The following is a 21,297-nucleotide window of genomic DNA, read 5'->3' on the forward strand; positions in this document are numbered from 1 at the left end:
TTCAGATTCCATCAGTCACGTAATGATTCTTGTAAGAAAATTATGGAACACAAATTGGATTAGAGCAAAGAAATCTAATTTATTTCGACCAAGCGCATACATAGCGCCCATTATTCATTATTCACATTATAAATCAATAAATACTCCCGTCTTGCGATACACAAGAATTCATCTTAACTCGTGCGAGGCGGAGCTGCGTCGAGCGTCGCACAAGCAGCCGCTTCCCTCTTCGTCTTAATTCTGATCTAGCTCTAAGTTCAATCCAATCTCAAAAGAAGACTGGATTTTACGCATAAAAAGCTAGAAAATCATGTATTTATGGCACGTGCTTTGAAAATTCTTGTATAAATTAATAATGGTTTAAAATTTTATAATTTAACGTTTTATAAAAATCAGTATGAACTTATTTAAAAAATGAAAAAAAAAATTATTTGCGTTTATACCCTATCATTAGGTAAATAACTGTTTTTTTTTACCTCACCCAATAATCAAGCCTCTTTCGTAATACATATAGTATGTGTTTCTTATTTATTTTTACTACTCCAATTTTATATAAAATTGAGCAAAAGATGAAAAGTAATATAAAATGTGTGTAGCGTGTGAGCCGGCATTTAGTGTCCTTGATATCGTATTTTGACAATTAGACAATACTTACCCGCACATGCTCAAGTCATCCGAAATGAGTAAGCCATAAAACAAATATATTATTTTATAATTTTTGTAGCTTTTTTGTGTTTTAAAATTTGTAAAAATCGTCAGACTCTTACGAATGTCTATTAATTTATAAGCAATGATCGTGTTAGCATATATTTAAGATACACATGTATAATCCATGTATATCCAAATGTAAAATAACGCTCTGAGAATTAGTATTTTTAAAACTGTCTACAGATAACTATCTTTTTTGAAAGGTTGAAAGGTACAATTTTCTATCTTACCTTTATATAATTAAATAAATGATAAATCTATTCAATTAAATGGATCTATTTTAAGAGTAAAATAATAATGTGTTGATATATACATAAATATATAGCCTAAAGTTTTTATTTTTAATGAATATTTCTACTAACAAATCAGCATATCACTTCAATATTGATTTTTATAAACATAAACTAAAAGATAAATATATATTTAAAGTTGTACTAGAAATATATGCTTGTATTTTAATTTTACATGCATACGTATTTTGGTTTGCAAATTAATAGTGTAACATCAAAATACCAAACTATGGAATCGTGTTTAAGAATATGTATTACAAGCCAAATTACACAAACAATGTAGACATACATATGTGCATATCTACAAAGTATTATAGACATATCTACACAAGCAGTGTAGGATATGTATTTCAAAGCTATATTAGTTGTATTGAAACAAATATTATCTTTATAATCCATGCATGAATTCAATAGTTGGAGAAGTCAACCTTAACCCTTAAATGCATGATTTCACCAAATTTAAAAATAAAAATATTTTTATACTAAAATTAGGATAAAAATGACGGCAAAATATTAAAAAAATATTTACACTTATTTGTGGATTACCAAATTATTTATAAAAAAAATGCTTTTTGTAAATATGTAACATCATGCAAAACAAGAACAAATTATATTAAAATTAAATATATACAAAAGATATTTACAAGTGGAAATTGTAAAAGATTTTTTTTCTTATTAAAACATAAGACCACACCCCATTTTTTACATATTGTTTTTGAAATTCCATTTCATTTCAGCATTTTGCATCTGTTCCTCTTGTTCATTATGGGCCACTGTCTATAACTGCATGTTATGTTTATTTTATGCAACTATTACAAAAAATAGAAATCAAAAATTAATAAACAATGGTAGACTAACCTTTTTGAAGTAAATAAATGAATTTTATTTTGTTTTATATCCACTAGCACCAATGAAAACAAATGTTGAAATTCCTAAAATTGTGACAAATTTGTACCAAACATTTTTTTTCAAAAATAGCATTTTCACGCGTACAGAGACATCTATCGGAATAATTTGAAAACACAATGGCTCAGTGTTTGTTACACATATGTAACATTATCCAATAACACCATGCATTTAAGGGTTAAATAAAAAGTAGTTAAATTCATTGGAATAAATATAGTTCGATTTAAGTGCATAGTTTTTATCGCATTGTAAATTTAAAAATAAATATTTTAAATATAAAATTCAATTAACATGTATTCAAAAAATATTTATTTTATTTTCCATCTTTTGTTTAATTGAATTTTGGACCAAGCAACGTTCAAGAACGAAACCTGGTTAACCTCGGCTAATTAGCACAGAGAAAAAAGTAACCGAAACGGGTAAACTCATCGCGTGTCGACGATTAGTTCGCATGGTGTTTGCCGCAGATTAAATTATATATTTTTGCGTTAATGCGTGTCGGTTTGGGTAAAAATAATAATGCAAAATTGATATATTGAACTCATTTTTTTCATTATAATGTATTTTATTAGCGAAATTGATATACGCCTCGGGTAATACGTTTTTGGTAAAAAGAAAATTTTAACAACGTATTTGCTTCATTTTGTGGTTAATGTAGCGGAACTCGACTAAGCTGATTGATGTGTGGTATTTTTAAAGCATATTTATGTAACATTCTATATATATAATTCGTTTATTTTATTATTTGTGAATGCAAATATACACAATAACATTTAATCATTATTTTAAAAGCTAGAGAGGGTTTGAAAAATTGTATAGAAGTAGCATATAAACGCCACTTTAAAAATACATATTGGCAACCATAGTTCACTAAATACTGTTACACTAAAACTTTGCATTTTTAAATAAAAGTCAATATTAAAATAATAAAAACGTATCTTATCATCTTAATGTAGGCACAAAATAATTGCTCTTTAATCATTAAAAAATCAAAGGAAGACATATTCTGAAATTTTATGACCCTACAGGTGAACCTTTTTACTGTTTCAGGCATAATTCCCTGAGAGATGCTGTGAAAATTCCGTTTAATTTCACATTTGCATCGAGCTTGCCGTCTCACAGGAATTAACGCTTCTTGGCAGCCACCCTTAGTAACTCACCCTCGAGCCTGACGAGCAACGCCGTTTAATACTGGTACCGTCCTAATAAAAATCCCATTTGTTTCCATTTTACTGTGCAAGCGTCCTTTGCGGACCTTTTCGATTTCGCTTCCCTTTCTCTTACGCCCTTCTCCCCCGGTGTGTCATTATACCGCTTGGAAAATTGCAAGAGACACAAGAAAAGATAAGGAAAATATTTGTCGTGTTTTCATTTTATCTGTGTCGATGACGATGATTTAAATTATTGCCATTTTTCTATTGAGAGACGCTGTAAAATATGATCAAACGTCAAGTTATATTTATTAGGTGTGTACGTTTTATTTTTATGCATACAAAGACAATGATTTATATACATTTTTTATAACCTTCTTCTTTATTTCTATATATTAAAAAATGTAATGAAACGAAAATCAGATGATACAAAAAAAATACTATGAAATAAATTAGATAAATCCTCATATTTAACCATAGTAATTTAATATGAAAGTAATGTATCAGTGCTAAAGCAATCAGGATTTAAAAAGCAGTTTTCGAAAGAAGAGTTTATGCTACATTTGCTTGGCAGTGAATAAAAATAAATAGTGAGATAAAATGTGTGTCAATGTAGCCGCTTTGTCTTGTATAAACAAAGTTGCAGACACCATTAAACAATATTGTAACAAAGAAGCAGCAACAGATTTCGCACTAACTGTATTTTCAATAAATATTGCGTGGCAAAAATTCAAGATTTTTGTGTAATGTTCGGTTTCTATTACTTTAATATTTATAACAGTAAATTTAAAATGTCTGTTTTACTTGAATTTGACTCTTCCCTGAAATATTTTTCATATTTTTACGAATGTTGAAAATCACTGGTCGTTGTGCAACCATTTTATTTTTAATGCAGTACTCGTAACTTAATAGGTTGCAAGTGTTGCAGAATAGAGCGATTTAACGGTGTGATAAAGGTACTTATGTGATATAATTATTAAAATAATTTAACTGCATGAGTGTGAAGTAGTATAGGAAATTTAACGTATTTGAGTTTATATGTAACTGTAGTAATTAAAGTATATATTTGAATTAAAATCATCGATTATAATATTATAAATATAAGTATTTAAAAGGTTTGGCCATAATGATGGGGCACCCTATTAAATGTGTTATATCTTAAAAACTCGTGAGAATATATATAAAAAACTTATCAAGGTTGCTACTTTTAAAAGTGTTACTTTTAAGCTTATTTTTAATATTTCATAGGCCCTCCCTTAGCTTTTTATAGCTGCAACTCTTTTTGGCATACTATCAAAATTACTTTCAGGTGGACGGATACAAGTTTTTCAATTCCATATGCAATTTTTCTCGCAGCTAAATTTTGGATTTGCAATTGTGTTGGGTAACCTTTCCTTTTAATTGTCTTGTTAGAATTGAAAAGTAGCGTAGTCTGTGATTGTAAATATTTTCCAGTAGGAATCCATTAAAATGGATGCTAACATTAAAATATTAATGTCACTATTCACACTATTCTCGAAAATATACAGGTTTTCTACCCCTCTGCTGCCATGCAACCCCAAATCATTACGCTTCCGCCATTATATTTGACTTTGGGTGCTAAGCAATCAGCTAGATATTCTTCTCCGACTTTTCGACGTGTATAATACCATAGGATCAAAAAACATAAAAAAAATATTGAAAACAATATGATTATTATTACTTGAATTTTTTTCCAAAAAATTAGGTTTTTTAATATTTTTTTATATTAACCAATATTTGTTTAAAAGTACCATAAAGTTGGATTCACCGGAACAAATGATTTCGCGACCACTCTATTTTTTCAATGCACTAAATTGTGAGTAGGTTTTAAAAGCTTTGTATCATATTATATATAGTATTTTAAGGGGTGCCCAAATATTATGGCCAAGGCTATATGATCAATTATAGGAAAATATCATTAGTAATTCAGTACAGAAAAATAAATATTATTTATTTAAGGGGTATTTTATCTTTGTTTATAAATGGTGACTTTGACTTTAGGTTAAAAATTTTTATATTTATTTAATAACACTGTCTTAAATTACTAATATATTTGTCAATATATGACTTTTCTTGTTTTTTAAACCAAGTCACTTATTCTTTTTATATAGTCAACATATTTTTGTAAAATTAAACTGTTTGCTGTAAAGTGATTAAATACTAGCGTCTGTACAAAAATTATCAAGATCGTAGCACAATATGTGTATTAATTAAGTTATTAAAGTACGTATTTGGGATTACGTGAGGATATATTAATTTAGCCTTTATCATTATTGAGGTCTTAAATATGCGCGCTACCCCACGAGATCATTATCGAGCATTTCGGCAAGTTATGCTTTATATTACATACAATTCTAGAAATTTAGCTTTTGAGTATAATTGTATTCACAGATTTTGACCTTTGATATTTTAAACGTTATTAATGTAATTCCTTCATAAATATCTATACGAGTAGATACGCTTACAACTAAAAAGTTACAAAGTATTTATAAATTGTATTGAATCGAAAACAATTCGGGTAAATATATAAACAATGCGAAAGTTTTGTAATCGATGTAGGGGTCTGTAAAGAGTAAGGCTAAAGTAATAATTGTTCTTAAAACAATTTATTTATTATTTATTCGTATCTTTTTAGATAAATTTATATTTTAATAATAACTATTACGTTGTTGCTAACGAGACAGAATAAAGTTACATTGGCTTTTATATATGTACATTTCGTGGCTCATTTTATGATAAATTAGCAGATTTACCGCATGAAAAAGTGCTTTCATTGAAAATTACATCTCGCATAAGCCACAGCCCTTTTTCAATTGCATATTTCTTGTCTTCTCGAGAGAAAGAGGAGGTGCGCTCTCAGCTAAGCCCCCCATTAGGCATACTTGCAAATATGGTTTCATGGTGAAAAATTGCGCGGAAACGGTGCAGATGAGATATACAAGCACATTTGTGCAGCGCAGAAAAATAGCGTGAGGATTTCCACACAGGTTCATACCGGGTTTGAGTACGTGACTTTAAATCGTGCAGACGTTCAAAGTCAAAACAGCAAAGGAAAAACACATTCGGTCAAAAGCAGTGCTTTCCAAACCCTCAGAGATCGAATTTTTTTTGGAAATTTTCTAACAAATATATAGCAAAATATATATATTTGACGATCGAATTTTAAGAAGTATTTGCTATTAAAATTTTTCAGCAAAACAAATCTATTATATTCATTACTTTTTAGCGTAACTGAAAAATAATATTATAAGCTTATAAATTTTGAATGACTGTTTTTTTAAATTTTTAAGGACCATTACAAACATACAGCTTGGAAAGTGCTGCTCTAAGGAAAGGGAAAGATAGAGAGAGAGAGGGAAGGATAGAAAAAGAGATGTGCTGAGGAGAACTGGGAGACGTTCATTTCCCGTGTAAATTTTCCGTAGTCGGCACATAAATTGTAGTTAGAAAGTTTAGGCCCAGGATATTTTGTCGCCTACAGACCGCATGATTTACAGTGTTGTTTTTGCTCGCTCTCGCTGTCCTCTCCTTGTCTCTTGTAGGAACCTTCGGCTACGTCGTCGACCGACGTCATTATACATTATCAGATACGTGTATGTGTATAGGACAGCGCCGACAAGTTATATCTGATCTTAATACGATATATAGGTATCCCCGAAAGCCTATACAGACGTTTTGAATTGATTGGATTTGTTTGTCAGGTTAATATCGCAAAAAGCTTTTGGGGATGGTTGACTTTAGCAAATTAGCTAAATTAAGGGTGTTAAGCAATTAAATATTATTTACAAGTGAAAGAAAAACTTTCTATACCAAAAAATTGCTAACTGATATTATTATATTGATGATAAAGCTTTATCAAAACAATAAGAATATCTGAATAGAGCAATTTAGTAAAAAATAAGTACTTCAAAACTCTTGTGTAACGAAACGAAAGCAATTATAAAAAAAATTAGCAATTAGTGAATCTGCATCAGGACATTACAAAAATATATTAATAATACTTATGTACTTATTTAATATTAATAAATAACACAACGACATAATAAAACGTATGCAAAGTGCTATTAAATGCATTAAGCACCGATAAATACATTGCTTTCGATACAATACAAATTAAACTATAGAAAAGAGATCGACAAACTTTTAGATCCAGCAGAAAATTCAGCATAATAATAACACTAGTTTACAAATTAACATTTGATCGCGCGCTGAATCTAAAAATTGAAGTAGAAATTAATAAAATATAAGATTTCGATATATTGCTAAATTTCTGCATTTTTAATTCTGAAAAAAGTTTTTTATTTAATTGCAAATATTAAATTAAAGGTAATTAAATTTTCTATTTTTCAGAACCCATGCCTACATCATATCTCCTTACAAAGATCGACAGGCACGCTAGCAAAATGGAGATTGTCATCATGATGATAGAATATCTTGACGTTCTCTTCTAAATTTAATATCAATTTATTGACTTAAAATCTGAAACAAAACCAGCGAGCTGGAGCTGTTAATCAGTGAGTACAATATTTATATTATCGTAGTTACCGCAATTTTTTTTAAACCTCACATTACCGTTTACATACCGGACTTTACTTGCCTCCGGAGGGAGCGACTCTCAAGGTCAGGTGGGGGTGTCGTGATATTTGTTAAAAAAAACTACTAGGCATGCGCGTTTTTGTCTTAACACAACTAATCTAAATACTAAAAATAAAAATAAAATAATTATCATTTCCGCCGAGTTTAATTTTCCCGGAGCGATCTCGATGCTGTGTTTGGACTTGAGAATTTTGTTATACTAACTAGAGACTCTAACGGCAAACAATCGCATTGGAATTGCGCTGAATTAAATCAATCCGAAACGAAAGTTTTTAAATACGTAAATAATACCGAAACAGTATTATACTTTCCAAGCTATATAATTACAGACAATTAAATAATAAACGATGATATAAATACAACTTAACAGTAATCGAGCAATATAAAAATTGCCTTTATCATATATTAAATAAAATCGTTTTCACACCTGATAATTTAATAAATTTAAAAATAAAATACGAAAAATATGGCAAAAAAAAACACAAAAAAACAGTAATAAATAAATTAATCTATCAAATTTGCGTTAAATTAAAAAAATTAAAAAATTACAATTGGACGCATAAACTGCAAAAATTACATTCTTTGGAAAATAACAAAATAAAAAAAATATTATAAAAACATTTCGCGAGAACAGTATTGGTAACTGCGATGAAAAGGGACTTGAATTTAAATATATAATATATGCAAAATGCCAAAGCACATATTGCTTTAGGACATTCAAACTCATACAATAATAGCCTTAGTTCACTGATAAATTTCACTAATTATTTTTAATTATCTATAGCTTTACTAATTAAAATTGTAATAATTGTTTTTTTTATTGTTAGTCTATTTTATTTATTTTTTGTCATTATTGCAAAAGGTTTTGTATAATCCTTAAACTTAAACTAAATAAAAAGCAATTGTAGGACTAAGCATGTTTTTCAAATAGCTGAGATAAACTGCGTAATTATTATTTTAATAATACACTAATAACTGTACTTAGAAAGCATAGACGTTACGATCTGAACATTAAATTAAAAGAATTATTAGAGTTTTAGTTTACATTGTTTTTTGACTTTACATTTACAAAAAAATTATACTTTAAATTTTATTATTTTTTATGTGCGTTGTATAAGCATATTTTATTTGTATTTGAAACACAATAATTTAAAATAAAAAAATATAGAATTGATAATATTCCTTAAAGTAAATATAATAAAATAAATTACGCATTACTGTAATTATTACATAAGTGATAAAGCGGAAAATTGTCAAGAATAGTTTAATTCTAAGAACGGTGTTTCGCTTTGTTTGCGCCCATTTAGTATAATATAACAATTTAGCTATAAAGCCTTAATTAGCAAACATCACCTTGGTGCTATAATACACAATTATAATCCACCATTAATCTAGTTTTCCTGGAATTAAATCCTTAATTTTATTCAGTCAGTAATCGCGTATTTTACATCAACTAAGATTAGGCGCAAATTTATGATATAAGCTAAAAATATTCGTTAATTATTATTTAATTTTTAAAGTAAACTTATTATTCTAATTTTGTTATTGATTATTAAATACAAGTTTTTTTATATCATCATCATCATCAGCAGGGCTCATCTAAGGTTATTTTCACCACACAGCGCCAGTTACTGATGCCGAGCTGTCAGAGATATTTTTGTAATATGTGTTTTATAAGTGCAATAAAACAAAAAATGTCACAAAATGTAAATTTCGACAAGGTGTAAACATACATACATGTTTATTAGGTTAAAGTAAATGAAGATTACTTTGATCATGTATTAAGACAACTTATGTATGGATAATTATATTTAAAATATATAATAACACTCTTATCCAACCATCATGATACCGGTATGCTTCAGCGAAAATTTGAGTGTCGACGCATTAATCCTTTTGGAAAACAGTGTTATTGCTTTTGCATAGCGTTGCGAAATCTCAATTAAAACAGGACGCAAATTCGACTAGGACCACTGATACCCTTTTCGAAGGCCCAGGAGGGAATATTTGAAACTCCGGGGTTCCAGGGGTATATCTGATAAGCCTACCCGGCTCTGGTGAAGATTTACTATAGAAGTTTAGCCATCCAGCCCTCATTCCGCCATTGCAGTTCCTTTTGTGCTACCGCTGAATTAATTATCAATGTATATAATATGTTTTGGTATCTTTGAAAACTTCGACGGTGGAATTTTCAACGGCGCCGCTTCAGGATATTGTATAGTTGCTAGATATAACAAAGGATAGGAGAGGATGTTCGGTCGCGTACGTCAACTATTTGCATAATAACAAAACAAGTGTGCGGCCCGAACAATCGCTTTTTGGTGAATTTGGGGAGCTTGGGGAGAAATCTGGGCTGAATTAAAGATTTAGGCGTTGTGATAAAATACCATATAATCGTGAGGAGATATATCAATAGGAAAATATATTAATTTATAGGATGCTCTATTACAAATTTTAAAGATCAATCATCGGGATGGATATAAATAATATACATATATAGGAACGAGTTTATGAATTTCAACATAATCGTCTTTTTCACCGCCTCATGAGATCAAAGTTTTCGATAGTATATTCTTTTAGTAACTGTTTTATATATAAAACAGATCTATTTTTTGATATTTTATTATTATTTATTAAATGAGTTCAATATTGATTATTTATTATATTTACAACACTATTTTTAATATTTACAAAGTCATTGCTTCACTGTCATATTGGAGGCCTTCTTGTCTAGGATATGCTATTTGAGGACTGCTATTCACGTCACAACTACACAGCCTTTTCATACAATCTCGGATGGAACGTGCTCTTAGCGTTTGCGAGGGAGGACGACCCCAGGCATCGATTGTATTACGAGCGACCTCATTAAGTCATGGTCGATTGCAGTTCTGGTGTTTGCCATCGTCATAAAAGTCTTTAATCATAATAAATATGTCAGAGAAAAGCCTTTAGACTCGTTAAGTTATAGTTGTTTGTCTCAAAAATCATGTAAAGTAATGTATAGATTTGTTTTCGCTTAGGAAAACATCAAAGTTGAAGAAGGCGTAGAGTGACGTCATTTCATGAGCTGATGCCGAACTGTCTACGTGAACATCGGTGAAAGGAAGTGTCTTTAGTTGACCACGTTGGAAACAGCATCGATTCTATAGCCAGGATCGTTTATTGGTGGCAACAAATTAACGCGTCGCAATTGCAGTTGTTTCTTTGAGCCGGCTAGCAGGTAATAGTTACATTCCGGCCGACCAGTTATGTAATATATACTGTTGCGATTTTTTATGTGCCAAAAATATCTAAACCCTAACTCCTATGAGGTGGGACGGACAGTTAAAGAGAAAGACAGGCAGAAGACAGGCAGTCAGAGTTACCAACAGCTACCCGAAGAGACCAGCAGACGCGTCCTCACCTTCGCCGCAAGAAGAACTACTTTCTGACATACGCTGCAAGCAGCCACAAGAACCCTGAGAATCATCCACGGGCATCATCATCTGTCTCAGCTTCACTATCTCTTGGAGGAAACGACTCGCTGATAATCGTCCTTTGCACTCATGTAAATATAATAAAAAATCTTACTAGATTTATATTAAGTCTCATTGACCACAAGGTCAATCACCCCTAAAGCCATAAACCCTAAACTATATTCGTTTCAACAAAATGAGTGCTTAAAAATTTGTTTACTTCAGGTTTAGCTTCTGAGGGCTGCATACTTTCATCTTTATATGAGTAGCTAGTTTATAAAACGTTTGATGGGGAAATCCGTGCGCAGCATTAGAAATTATAAGTGTTTGAAGTAGGCGATTGTAGTTGAAGAGTGACAGTGTCGCTAAAGCAATTCAGAAACAAAATAAAATGCGGGTTGGCTGTAATGATCCACTTAGGTGTAGTTCTTGACTGATAACGGCACTTTTCGATCGTATATCGTATATTTCAAGCACTAGAATTTTTCGCATACTTCTTTCAATCCCTGAAATAACATATCCGTAATCCTAAATTAATTAGTGATGCGGTCGACACTCACGACAGCACAGGTAGGAGGTTAGGCCTAGTCATATTTCACGCAGTTTACTAAGAGTCATCGTCGCTGTTGTGCCAAAATTATTCAGCAAGTGTCCGCTGCCATTTAAAGCAAAAAGTTGCTGGGATTAATGTTTTTTAATGAAAAAATAATAGTGCTAGAAAACGGAGTTAAAAATTTTAATTTTCAATTTAAAAATATTTCTAGTATTTTTAACAATACTGATTTTATTTTAAAGTTTTACGGTACTTTAAAAGCAGACGTGTCAGAATAAAAGTTGTAATACACCAAGACAAATAAATCAAAGTAATCGAAAGCGTTTGATCACGTCATTGGTATTTACTTTATAAAGTTTGTTTGTTTGCATGACACGCCACTGGTCGATTTTTGTTTCATCGAAATAAGATTAGTACAGCAAAGTTTGTTTAATTCCTAGAACAAATGATCAATTAGGATCAAACGAAAATATCTTCTAGTAACAGTTTAACTATCACTTTAAATTACAATATTAATTTTTTTATTGATCTTAAAATATATTATATATTATAAATATGTTTTTTATCATTATTATTATTATACTTTAATGCAAGCTAAATATCTACTATTAATTATAGACATTCTAATAATATACATATGATACTGGTTCAGTGACTAGTGTACGATACAACTAATATGAAGGTATTTTTTATTTATAAAATGTATAGTTGAATGTACTATTATTTAATAAATAATAATCTTAAAGACAGCTACTGTTTTTTGCTAAAATTTACGTACATATTAAGAAGAAATTATTTGGCAAAATATAATTTTTATTGTGATTTGGTATTTATAGCATCGTAAATTATGAAGTACCGTTTTAACGCCATTTCAATTATTGAGGGCTTTAAATGAATAGCTATTGGTTGTTCATTTGAGCGTTTAAAAATATTGTCGAGTTCAAAGCAAGTATTTAATTATTTTTTACATTTAAATATAGACATTCTAATAATATATGTTACTGATTGAGTCACTAGTTCACGATACAATTAAAAAAATATTGTATAAAGTACTACTATTTATTAAATTATTATTGACATATATTTAAATCTTGAAAATAGCTACTGTTTTTTTGCTAAGATTTATATACAAATGCAGGAAATTATTTTGCGAAATATAATTTTTATTATAAACTTTTAAATTGGTATTTAAATCAACGAAGTACCGTTTCAACGCCATTTCAATTATTAAGAGCTTTAATTGAATAGCTATTGCTTGTTCATTTAAGCGTGTAAATAATATTGTCGAGTTCAAAGCGAGTATTTTATTTATTTTTTACATACGTTTGTAGATTTTTAATCACATAATATTATCTTTAAACATTTTAAGTATTAAAGTTATGTTAAATCAATGGGTATAGTATTTAAAAAATTAAATTTGAAATATATTTGTATTGATATTTGAACTATTGGTTCAAAAATTAGAATATAATAGATTATATTATAAAATATATATACCCTGTAATAAAAGTTTAAAAGGCAAGGCAAAATATGCACAAAAGTTTACATTTTTTTGTGTAAATTATACCTATATGTATATGTGTTTTAACTGATACTCTATATTTTAATTTTAAAATTATTTATATAAAACTAAGATTAAAAATTTAAAAATCATAAAAAATTTTTACAACCTATATTTTTCATACTTGCAATGAACGCAATTTCGAATGTTTTATGCGATTTTTAATACGATCACGAAGGAAGCATAAATTCGGTACAACAATGCGTCGTTGAATTATACCCGCATAGGAAAAAAAATAAGGTCGTACATTTTTGTGTCATCCTAAGTCACTTATAAAGGTTTAACACTTAACCTCACAAAAAAAGAGAACTATAGAAGGAAGAAGAAACGAGGAGAGCTGGGAAAGCGAGTAGAATAAATGGTACGTTATCGGAGATTTTTGGGAAGGGTTCCGAGAAAAATAATGAATTTCCCGAAAGGAACTAAAATAATACATAAAACCATATATGTATATTTTCATAATATATTTTTGATATTTATATTGAATAAATATATTTGAAATTATAAGATATACGTAACGGTTAACCGAAATACAAAATACTTAGAATCGTATCACGTATGCGGATAATATATTTTTAGCTAACGTAGTATAAATAAATATTAATTTCCACATATTTTACAAAACAACAAATCTCAACGTTTGTATTTAGTGTTTTTTATCAAATTTTTATATATATTGGTGGATGGAATCCACGAAAAGCACTTTCCGACGAAATTGAATGTTTTCTCGATAGGCGTCGCAAACATTGTTCTCGAAGTGGGGAAAAAAATAGGGTATTCATTTCGTGTTTTCAATTTTCGTATCGACAAATATTTAGCCCTTAGCTATTTGTCAATGCCCCTCCCTTAAAAGCGTTTATTTTCGAAAACGTCTTTTAGAAAGAAATTCACTTTCCATTTAAGCTTTCAGCGAAAAACATTTGCGTCTCTTTTGCAAGTACTAATAATTATATTTTCAAAAAATCGCTCAATTCGCATTATTGTGTAATTAAATATTCGCTAATTAACAAACATAATAAAAAGTGTTTGTATCATTAAGAAATTACTTAATTTAATAATCATATTGTATTATTTACATAATAAAAGCTTTTTAAAAATTGATAATTCATTTTATTTTAAGTAAAAGGTAAGTTCATTAGATTTTAAGGGATTTCATAGAAAATATTCAAAAAACATGAGTTCACGTTAAAAATATTTATAAAATGATTCAATAATACACTTCATTGAATTATTATATTAATTATATAATGAAACGTAGATCAATAAATGTGTGTACTAATTAATATGTATTGATTAAATTATTTATTAGACATACAGGCATTAAAACTGAATTATATAAATATAAATAATTTTATTTGTCAATCTCGTGTATTTGTGATTAACAAAATATTTTTTTATACATGCTAAATAAACCTTTACATTTCAAGAACAAGGGATTTTATTTTGTAATTTAGATTTAAGATATTGTATTTTTGGTTGCAAAATAAGTGCGCTCATATATAAATCAGCAGCAAAAAATATTTTTTAAGGATAAGTGATTCTTATTTATTGATTATAAGGATTATTTTTGTGGAAAAGTGTTGCTTATTAAAAATATACGAATTATTTATATTGAAAAAATATGTTGACTTACTTTTATAGACGGTAAACCATATATTATATAGAATGAACAATTATTAAAATATAATATATTATATTATTCTTTAAAAGCAAATAATTCTAAATTATATGGATGCTGATTTATTTTTATTAATATATAGTTTTGTTCTCATTTTTATTTATATTTATAATTACATGAATAATGATTATATAAAGTCTATTTTTTTAATTGTATTGATAATAAAATAAAATATATGTAATAACCCATTTTTTGATTAAATAATTATTGTATAATAGTACATAAAAATAATATTTTTATGTACTATTATACAATATTTTTGATGAAAAAATATTTTATTTGCAACGTGACAATAATCTATAATTCTGTAAAATAAAACAAAAAATAAACGTGTTTGTCTATCTCTCATAAGAACTCCTCCCAAACTAGGAACTTTAGCAGCGTGACATTTACATATGTCATTCTGACTAGCATTTCTAGGGCAACTGTGCTATTTTTATTTTTCAAGTTAAAATTGCGCTGAACAGTGACTTGTTGGCGACCGATTGCGTGCTACTACACTTTGTAAAGACAATGTAACTGCTGAAGAAACAGCGACATGTTGATTAAATCAATCTTCGAAGCAGAGATTTATAGGATAAAAATACCGTGTAATTTATGACCTTAAGGGGAAATTTATTAATTATTACAAATTAAATAATATTACTGTATACAATTATGATTTTCATAATTCAAACATAACATGGGTTAATAAAATTATTTCATAATTGTGAATTTTAATTAGATTGATTTGACTTTTACTCAAAAATCATTTATCTGTTCATGTCGTTTAACTAAATACAATTACTACGGATATAAGGAGTATTCACAGTTTGATTGTAAACAATTCCAAAATACACTCATGCAAACCGTTACATTTAATGTCGTACAATAAATTGACATATCCGTTCAAATCTGTTTTCATCTATTGAGTATCTTCGTAGCTGTGTGAAAATTCCCTTTGGCGATAATTATTCTAAATGCTCGACCAGGTATGATGATACACGATGAGCTTAATCCAATACAGGCTTGTCCTATTTCCGGTTTTCATGCGAACACATATACACATGTGCAACTTCAAGTAGACATCACACCCCTATCGTTAACATCTATCATTCTCCGTGCATAGTTATCTCAAACAAAGCCAAGCGAAACAAATATTTGCCTATTTGTACGTAGGGTAGCGCCCACACGTACACTACAAGTAAATTACTTTTCAAGTTAATCAGCGACGGTACGACTACATATACATACATACACATATATTATACATAGCAACACTTATCGCATCCATACCTAATGCATAGAAACTGGAGAGGCTGGAAGGCGAGAGACCTTGAGATAAGTGTAATAGTTTTGTAATGACTTAGTAGTAGTTTAAACATTACATTGTCTACAAATCTATGAGGACTAAAAAAGGCATTGAAAAAAATCGTGTAACGTTTTTAGGGAAACATGTAAGGACAACGGAGAAATGGAGAAGGATACACCAGAAAAATAAGTATGTATTTTTTATCTGGTTCGATCGAAGAAAAGGGTCTTTTTGAATTGGACAATCTTTTTCGATTGATATAAACGTAACACTCTTAGTAATACAACAATTCTTATGCCACAAACTATATGAAAAAAAAACACGCTAATTATCATTTTTTCACAATAAAATATCTTTAGATATAATAAAAATATATTTAAGCTCGCTTATAAAAATACTTTTTGATTGAGATTAATTATTATAGTTATTCTTATATTTTATAAAAGTAGCTTAAAATGAGTTTATATTTTATAAATGTAATTTTAATAATAGCTAAAAAATGTTTTTGTTTTGTATAATTTATTTAATTTTTATATAGAGCTTTGTCTATGAGCATATAGTTGCTGCTCTGGGAAGATAGCGAATCCTTATCCGATCGGGCTTTTGCGTCAGTACGCTGCGCGAAACGACGCAAGATCTGTACTCTTTTATGGGCTTTCTCGAGTGACAGCCGCGGTTGGATAACCGTCGCAATGCTACTGATGCTCTTTACTATTTCTTATTTTCTATGGAAACGAATGTTGGAAAATGTGAAAATAAAGAAAAGGAAGGATAACATGCGGCCACTTTTCTACGAAAGAGAAATAAATTTAAGATGTCATTATATTTTTTCTGATACTTATGCTATGTCAATCAGACTGTAAATAATTTAATACAGTGTATACATTTTTAAAATAAATACTTAGAAAATCTGTTGCATTTGATACAAAAAAATAACAAAACTTTATCTGACGTTATAATTAGACTCACGTGTAAATACTCACGTTCACATTTACTTATTGGATCACATTTGTGAGACTTTTTGATCGTTCAAAGTATGTTGATCTGTGGCTACTTAAAAGACGACATTTAGCTATAAGTATATATATATATATATATATATATATATATATATATATATATATATATATATATATATATATATATATATATATATATATATATATATATATATATATATATATATATATATATATATATATATATATATAAAACCTGAAAAATAATTCATTGGACAATAACTAGCTTAACTTTAGAGTAATGTATGATTTTTAATCTCCAACTTTAATTAAATCTAATTAGTGTATTTATATATTTTTTTGATAAAAATATAAATACGATTCAAGTTCTAAATATTGGCACATTTTTACAGTAATATCCGGTAGGTATATATAGTACTACGGGGGTAAGGAACCGGTCACCCGGCCGTTACAAGCTGGGTGCCCACCCAAAGGGTTGGACTCGTAGGGTCTTATTACCGGTAACGGCGGTTGTGTACGCAATGGATTACATGTAGTTATACCGCAGTTTATTTGTGTGACGTGACCTGTCCACCAAAAGTCTACCTATTTTAATAAAAAAAAAAGAAAAAGTTCCTGATGCGGCACTCATTTATCCCTCTCACCACACTCTCACAAATATGTTAAATAGTTGTTCGTCGGCCCTAATAATTGTCACAATCAATGTTTTGTACATGATCAGAGGCATAGCAAAGGTATTTGTCGCCTGGGGCAGCCAAACTATTTAAATGCACCTCCATTTTATGATGATTTATATTAATTTGTATATTTACATATAAAAAGTATATAAAAAAATTATTAAGAAAAGTAGGTAATATAACAAATAGTTTTCCTAATTTGTCAATAAATAAAAAAACATCTAACATAAAAGAAAAAAAAATTAAAGTTGAATAAGCGAGTGGATCGATTGACTGAATAATCGCTGCATTGTCAACGAGATTTACAACCCATGATACCTAAAGCTGGTCTCTATTAGGTAGAAAGCAGACGATGGACCACACAGTGACATACGGTCAAAGACGATGAGAATCAAGAGAGGAACAAATATCGGCGGACAATAAGAGTAACGCGTCAAATAGAGAGAGGAACATCGCCAAGTTACGAGACCTCAGAGGACCATCCACTGGGCATCACCCTTCCGCCAGCTTGTCCACCACCGCTTAGAGATAAACGATACTCACCTACCATAGTTTGTCACATAATATGTAATATTATACAATAAATTATTACCAGTTTCAGGCTGCGAAGCCACACCCCTTGGGGTTAAACCGAAAAGTATTTTAATATGAATAATAACGCAAAAGTATTTTAATATGAATTAAATTCAAAATATACTTCAAAAATTACACATCACGTTTTAGCGTCGCCCCTAGTCAGACACTCGGGGACGTGTGCCCCCCCTAAACCTTTCTAGCTACGCCTTTGTACATGCGACAAGATAGTGTCCGCGATTGTATCTGATTTTTTAGACCGAAATAACATTTATATGTTGACACTATTCGTTTTTTAATCATCTCGCTTCTGTCGATTTAGGCCCTTGCTACAATCTATGTCATCTACATGGCCAAAGATTTGTACTGATTTATTATATATACTGCTTGTTACTTTTTTCCACTTAAGCATTTTATCCTTCCTAATAAAAATTAATAATTTTAAAAAGCAAATCACAATTATTACATTTATTTTAATATAATAACATTTTATTTAATATTAGTTAAAAAGAAAAATGCTTACAATATACTATATAAACTTCGCTTTCTAGAGAATCTTTTGTGAATATAATAGAGCGATTTGTTTGTTCACAGAAGGGTTTGTTCGTGTAGAAATCAAAAAATGGCGTGTGACTTCGGTTCCGGTTCCGGAAAATGTTGTTTACGGGTTATATGTGTGTACGTGTTTTTGACAAAATAAACCGGACGTAGCCCGTATTACCTGCATGCCCAACAGGCAAGGTGAGAGGATTATCTGAACGCTTCGATGACCCTAATTCCACGGAAGGTAAACATCAACGCTCTGAAGAGGAGGTATACACGCTCGATATTATACGGAGCGATGTTGGTTAATACTGGCCGGACCGTGACTCTATAAATAATCCAGTAGGACGTGATTTACTTTTTTAATCAATACTACATATGTTTCTATAAAACTATATTAACATCTTATAGATAAGGCGCTTGATCCGAATATATATAATATGCAGAATACCAAGTTCGTTAAGTATGATATACAATATAATAGCAGCGTTACTACCTTTTGTATTATTGCTGCAGATTTAACACTGTAAACTAATAAATATAATATTATTAGTGATATTAGTTAAAAACTTCTTATTGAAATTATTCTTTTTTTTAAATTTTTTTAGCAATCAATTCAATGAGTATATTCAGAAGGCTTTGTGGCAAAAATAAGTAAGTAAATGTCTGTTTGCTTTGCTTGTTTTAATCATAATTTTATTTTATTTTTTAATTTGTCCTGCAGTAGATAAGATGATTTTTTAGTCTGTTTATATTTTTTATTTCAAATTTATAGAGCCTATGCTGAGATTTTGACGTATAATCTAATACACACATATCATGAAGCGTTTAACATTGTTCTCAGGCACTTGGATTGGAATCTCTTTATCATTTTATTATTTCATATAGTGGCATTTGTATGTCATATTGAGTTTTATTTGTCGATAGCCTTGATCTGTAACCTACAAACCAGTAAATTAAATATATGCTTTTGCTGGAATTAGCCCTTTCAGTAGTAATTTAATTTATACATTTGCTAGCATTCACCTGGGAGTGAGTGTAATTTACATTTTTCTATTATTAAATTTCGTTAATTTATTTTTCCTAATTTTTATATACTATTCGGCTTTTGTGGATTTTTTTATATCAATTTTAAAGCTCTCAATATTTTTCATAAAATTAATATAAATATATTTATATTGTTTATTTTTTTCGAGCTATTTAATTTATCGATATTAATTTTTATAGAAATCAATTTAAAAATATGTTTTATTTATTATTTTTTAAGTGAAATATGTAAATATATAACTAGCTGGGGTACCTTAAACAGTAAAAAATTGACTGCCGTACATGTACGGCGATACCTTTTATAGTATTTTTTAACTAAAAAAGTATATATATATAGCAAAAGAAATATAATAATCTTAAGAAACAGTCAGGTTAATACGAAGACTATAAAAATATTCTTTATCTTGTAAATCATGTAATTTAGCAATAATATTAAAAATATGAGGATAAGAGTGTCGATAAATATCGGGCTCTAATTAAAGGGTTTGCTGTTTATATACTATGTATTAAAAACGATTGGTGAAAGAGAATAACTAAGAAATAATTTATTTGTAATTCAATCTATGCTCAGTTAAAACTAATGAAATTTCACGGTAACATCTGGTTTCAAAATTATTGAACGAACTCAAATCACTAACATGCGAATATGATCAACTATTTTGTATATCTATTGTTATTTTTGTAGGTATTGTAAGTTTACAATAAGATGAGGGTGGCATTATTGATTTTTTTTATTATTATATGTAAAAGTGTGATTGTTCTAATTTACATTTTATTTTTCAAAAGTTAAAGATATTGTTTTTTTCTTAAATATTTTTATCAGTCAGTGTATAGACGTATTGTAGTTGCTTCGTTTGCAAAATTAAACCGTAAAATGACCATAAGAAAGGCATCTCTCAAGCTAATGTCACATTAAGCGACTGTCATCGTGAATTGGGAATTGAAATTGCTCAGAGCGAAAGTATAAATAGATAGAATTAAACACATTTTCGCCTTTAAATGTGCCAGTCAGGATCATTGCCTCAATCGCATTTATACCAAGCACCCTAATACTACGAACCAAATTAAAGGGTACCAACCTTAAGGGTAAGTTTGTGTTGTGGTAATCCACTTAGATTCGGGACATTTAAAAACTTCAATAGAAACCTGATTATATAAATTCAACGACCATTATCCTGTTGAATGAGTTAAATAAACATACAAATCGATAAATTTATTTTATATATTATAGAATAATATAAATATATTATTTTATAGTAGGACATAA

Source organism: Plectrocnemia conspersa, unplaced genomic scaffold (assembly GCF_051122295.1).
Source record: "Plectrocnemia conspersa isolate PC_06_02 unplaced genomic scaffold, ASM5112229v1 ptg000004l, whole genome shotgun sequence".
In the NCBI taxonomy this organism is placed as follows: Eukaryota; Metazoa; Arthropoda; class Insecta; order Trichoptera; family Polycentropodidae; genus Plectrocnemia; species Plectrocnemia conspersa.